We start from the raw sequence: 6,000 nt of genomic DNA, 5'->3' as shown, positions 1-6,000 counted from the left end.
AGTAATCAAATGAGTCTCATCTGGTGTTACGTCTTTGAAAGACAGGCATCTACCCAAGTGAGTCATTTCGGCTCCTTTGGAGTCGGCACTTCCCGAAAGCAATTGAGCCCCCTGTCTGAGACACCTTCCTTGGAAGGAGATAATTTCACTGCTGGAGGTGCTGCTCACTCTCGCCACTGGCAATGAGGTGCCTTTGGGTCTGGTTTAGCCCAGACTCCTAAATTCTAGATGCCTCAAAACAGACATAACAAATTCCATCCTAAATCCACAGATATTTGCCTCTGAGACATTGGAAGAGACATTTTTCTCCAGTTTGCTGGGAAATTCTAAAATTTCTTGTGATCTAAAGAGCCTTCTCCTCTTAAAACAGAAATACAGTGTGGGAAACAGAATAAAAGATAATAGACTCTAAAGCTCAGAAGGATTACAGGGGAATTTAGTCTGATCTCCTGCACATTACAAGCCAGGCAATAAATGAGATGATAAAGATTTTTTTTTTTCAGACTGTCAACATGTAAATATTACTTCTATAACAGAAAGGGGCTTCTACGGAACTACCGGAATAATTTCCAATGAATACAATTTAATGGCAAGACAGAAATTCTTTCTCACTTTTTAACTGGGAAAAACATTATATTCTTCTAGAGAACTGTTTGGGTCTGACTTGAACTCACAAATGCTAATTGGAATGCTGGAGGTGACTTTACAATGCAGAGATAGTTTTGGCTCTGAAGCTCTTTAAAATGAGGTTTGTTTTAAGGAAAAATTAATTATTTGTTTCTTTGAACATAATTTTGCAACATCATAGATAAATATTCAAAGCAAACTGCAATCATTATCCAGTTTTCTTTTATTTAAAGGAAGAACAGAATGTCTGCTAATTCAGGCAGCCAGGTAAGCCACAGACAGTAGGCTCTGTGTTTCAGAATAAGACCTTTAACTTCACAGAAAAAAGGTACTTTCCTACAGGTGTTTGAGTAAAAGAGAGCAATTAAAATGACGTAGCATTATGCAGCCAAGCAGGTATGACATAGCATGGCTGTCTTTATTAAAGGAGATGTTTTATTTGTTGCATTTGTCTTATCAGTATGTGAGCAGTAATTATCGTTGCTGCCTTCCTTATAGTCTTACCTAAGCCTGTATATTTATACTGAATACTTATGTATATAGTGTAATCCTTCTAGTCTGGATACAAACTTGGCCACCTAATACGTGAAAAGTTGATGTAAACTGAATCCACATGGAAACATAAACAGTGGCTCTTTGTTGCAAATCACATCATCGCAACGTGTTCTTTTACAGAATGCAATTTTATTAATGGCAGTTTGCACTCAAATTAGCCCCAGAATATGAAAAAAAAAAAAGAAAAAAGAAAAGCTCTCTCCGTCAGCAAATCAGTAAGAATCATAGAATAACTAAGGTTAGAAAAGACATCCAAGGTCATCCAGTCCAACAGCCCACCTACCACCAATATTTCCCCAGTAAACCAAGTCCTGTAGTACAATATTTAAATGCTTCTTGAACATCTCTAGGGATGGTGACTCAACCATCTCCCTGGGCAGCCCAAGATGTCTACTGAGATAAAGGAGACTGCAGGTTCTGCAATGTCACAAATGCACCACAGAGGGCCCAAAGCCTGACTGTCACAGGACACACTTGTACACTGCCAGGCTGGCGTGGCTTTCTTGAAAAAATCGTGGGAAGCATCATGTAAATGTGAGAGTGAGGGAAATCAGCTCTGTAATTGTAGTATCTAATTATAGGTGATGGTGTAGAGAAAAGTTTGCATCCCAGAGTGCTGAGGAAATTGGCTGATGTAGTCACCAAGCCACTCTCAATGATATTTGAAAAGTCATGACGATGAGCTGAAGTCCCTGGTGACAAGAAAAAAGGCATCATCATACCCATTTTTAAGAAGGGTAAAAAGAGCAGATCCTCTTGGAAGCTATGCTGAGGCACGTGGAAGACAGGAAGTTGATATAGGAGAACCAGCATGGCTTCACCAAGGGCAAATCCTGGTTGACCAACCTAGTAGCCTTTTATGATGGTGTCACTGCCTCAATGGACAAAGGAAGAGCCACTGATGTCATCTATCTCTACTTCAGTAAGGCCTTTAATATGGTATCCCACAACATCCTTCTCTCCAAATTGGAAAGTTATGGATTTTATGGGGGGACTGTTCAATGGACAAAGAACTGGCTGCAAGATTGAGTCCAGAGAATGGTGGTCAATGGCTCAATGTCTGGATGGAGATCAGTGGTGAGTGGTGTCCCCCAGGGGTCAGTGCTGGGACCAATACTCTTTAATATCTTCATCAATGACATTGACAGTGGGGTCAAGTGCACCCTCAGCAAATTTGCTGATGACACCAAGCTGTGGGGTGCTGTCAACATGCCCAAGGGATGGGATGCCATCCAGAGGGACCTAGACAGGCTCAAGCAGTGGGCCCAGATGAACCTCATGAGGTTCGTCAAATCCAAGTGCAAGGTCTTGCACCTGGGTCTAGGCAACCCCCACTACCATTACAAGCTGGGAGATGAAAGGACTGAGTGCAGACCTGCTGAAAAAGACCTGAGGGTACTGGTGGATGGGAAGTTGGGCAGGAGCCAGTAGTGTGGCCTCACAGCCCAGAAAGCCAACCGTATCCTGGGCTGCATCAAAAGAAGCATGGCTAGCAGGGCAAGGGAGGTGATCCTGTCCCTCTACTCTGTGCTGGTGAAGCCTTGCCTGGAGTATTGTGTCCACATGTGGAGTCCTTAGTACAGGAGAGACACAGACCTGTTGGAGCGCATCCAGAGGAGGGCCACAAAAGTGGTTCAATGGATGGAACACCTCTCCTATGAGGACAGGCTGAGTCTGGGGCTGTTCAGCCCAGCGAAAAGAAGGCTCCGAGGTGACCTGATAGCAGCCTTTTGGTATCTAAAGGGGAGCTGCGGGAAAGAAGGGAACAGGCTCTTTAGCAGGGTCTGTTGTGATAGAACAAGGGGAAATGGCTTTAAGTTTAAAGAGGGGAGATTTAGGTTGGATATAAGGAAAAAATCTCTTACAGTGAGGGTAGTAAGGCACTGGAACAGGTTGCCCAGAGATGTGGTTGTTGCCCAGAGATGTGGTTGATGCCCTGTCCCTGGAGACTTTCAAGGTGAGGCTAGATTGGGCCCTGCGCAACCTGATTTAGCTGTGGGTGTCCCTGTTCATTGCAGGAGAGTTGGACTAGAAAACCTTTAAAGGTCACTTTCAACTCTAAGGGTTCTATGATTCTATGAAAATAGCCATTCTGTTTCTGTTCTTACTTGTGGATGCCTGTGGAGCTTTCAACACACTTTGAGCTGTGGCTGATTCAAACATTTTTGTCACTCTACAGCACCAGGCACTCAGCTCCCAACCCCACATGTTTCTGCAGCAAACACACCTCCTGACAGGCACAGCAGTGGTGCCTCGTGCTGGGGGCTGGTTTGGGTATGTGCTAACCACAGGGCTGGACAATTATTAACCCTTCTGTAATAACCAGGCTTTAAAGCATCCCTTTTTATCACTCTCCCTACCTACTTTGCAGCTTGTTTCAGTCCTCCTCTATACTTATTTAAGACCATCTATGGAGCGCTTTTCCCTTCAGTTTGCTGCAACTTACCACCAGACTGTGAAATTGGTTTTCTCAACTCAGCTCTCCTGGAACTCCTCCTAGTCCTGGTTTTGTGGATTCTTTGCTCTGAGGTCCTCGTCCTCTCAGGTACCTGGGACAGACTTGGTGGTTTTCAGGCTTCTTTGATTTGTGAAATCCAAAAAAATTTGGTACAGTGAAGTTAAGCCTGCTGGTATTAGGCTTGTTCTTCATGATTACCTCTCTCTGACCTCCTAGAAGCAGCCTCTGCTCTATAAATACTAGTTATAAAGCTGTGGCTGTAGGCATACAAGTATTATATCATTTCCAGTGCCACAGTGACAACAAAGGAGACTCAGGACACAAGTATAAGTAAACCCAGAGAATCTAAATGTAGCATGAAAAACTAGAAAATCCCTTCTACAATCATACTCACTTTATCAGAATACTTTGTACTTTTGCAACATGTGCCTGCTGTCTTTGGGGTGAGGGAGAAAAACAGGCAGAGTTTTTTGGTAGGTGCTTATGAACACACTTCAGATGATTCAGAATTCATGTGCAAATTGAGCAGGCACATATGAAGCTTCCCTAACATCTGGATTTAACAAAATACATCATGGAATGATTTTCAAGGAATTCAGCCTACTCCAAAGTCAGATTGGATAGAACTATTGCCAAACTCATTGGCTTCTGCAGATGTGATTAAAATAAAAAGAGGAATGTTCACAGTACTAATTTTAATCAGCAGTATTTCATTCTCAATACTTGCTCACTACTAAGACTTTGGAAAATTCAGTCAGTCTGTGACAAGAGACAGAAACAGTGATGTGTAGCCCAAAGCCCTTTTCTGCTCTACTTCCAAGGCAATGTCTGTGGACTTAATTATATCCACTCATCCACTGAACTGCCTCTGTCCAAATCTTCATATTCATCTAATGCTATGAAGTTGTATGGCAAATTTCCACTTCAATAAATAACCTCATAAGCCTCACTCCTTACGGGATATATGGATTTTCTGTGCCAAGGTGAGGTACCCAGCAATCAGAAACCACAGTGTAGCTGATGAGCTCTCTGTTTTTCCTCTAATGCCACAGTGAAATAGCTATATCGGGGCAAAGAGACACCGATCTGCTTATACTCATCAAGGCAGCATTGAGTCAGGTGACCTTCCTAATGAAGAATGTGAAAATGAACCTTTACAATTCTGTATGTTAATAGCAAAGATGGAAAACAAATTAATCACTGAGGGCACAAACTAAAAAATGCATGCTGGGAACATCAGAACGGAACAGATTTTACAATGTCTTGCTTTCTCTTAAAAGTGACCCAGCACTGTAGGCTGCAGCCTCCAACGGCTGGGGAGGTAATACTTTTGCTTATTAAGGAGGTGGAATAATTATGTTTTTCTTCATCTTCTACCCTTTTCCTGAAGGTCTAATTCTCTTTCTTAAAAACAGACTACGAGAACAAGCTTCCAAATAACTGCTCAGAACGAATGGGGAACCATGTTCTGTTAAAATGTTTTTCAGCCTTTCAAGACAAGCTTAAGCAAAGACTTTCTGAATATTTGATATTTTTTTGTCTTTTCAGGTTCATGTCTTTCTAGGTTCATGTCTTTTTTCCTTTTCCTCTTAATTTTATTCTTTTGGGAATATTAAGTAGAAAACTGAAGAACTGCATATAAAGCTATCCTGCTGCCAAATTATGTATTCCCAGAGAATTGTCAGACTCAAAGCCTGTTTTCATGATTGAACTTTTTGGCTTACATCAGTGATTGAGCTACAGATCTTATAATATTTACGGTTTTATTGTGTTTTATTCTGGACTGTTGCAATGGAAAATCTTATACATTTATATATTGAATAGTAAAGCTCCTGTTGGTCTTACATCTCATTGTGTGGGTAGAAGTTTTGTTTCTGGTTTTTTGCTTAAGGGCACATCCAGTGGTCTGGAGAGTAAATGTATCCATATTGCTCCATCTTGGAGGCTGTAAAAAAATTTCATACAGAATCTTGAATGTAGTAATTCATTGAGTGAACTTTTGGCTGTACATGAACCTTTGGCTTTTTATACCCATTTCTGGGTCAATAGGAATGGAGAGAGAGTATTGCATGTGAATGTAGAAGTAAAGGTTGCAGCGATATACATTTCTCAGAGCAGCTTGTTGGCCTCAAATCTCTATCTTAGATGCTGAAGAGTGGCACCCGGAGTGATTTGGTGGAGCTTTTTAAGCATATCCAGCTGCTCAAGTCTCCTGCGGAAATTGAGATTCTTAATTTGGGGCTTGTAAATCTGTAGTTGGTTTCAATATTGCTTGGTCAATTTGATCTGTGCACTTTCTCCTCTCTCAGTTTGTAGATTTTTGGGGACAGAGATCACCAGATTGCTGATACTCTTTTCCT

The sequence above is a fragment of the Numida meleagris genome, chromosome 3 (genome assembly GCF_002078875.1).
Source record: "Numida meleagris isolate 19003 breed g44 Domestic line chromosome 3, NumMel1.0, whole genome shotgun sequence".
Lineage (NCBI taxonomy): Eukaryota > Metazoa > Chordata > Aves > Galliformes > Numididae > Numida > Numida meleagris.
The sequence above is the reverse complement of the archived record's forward strand: the minus strand, read 5'-3'. Positions refer to the sequence as shown.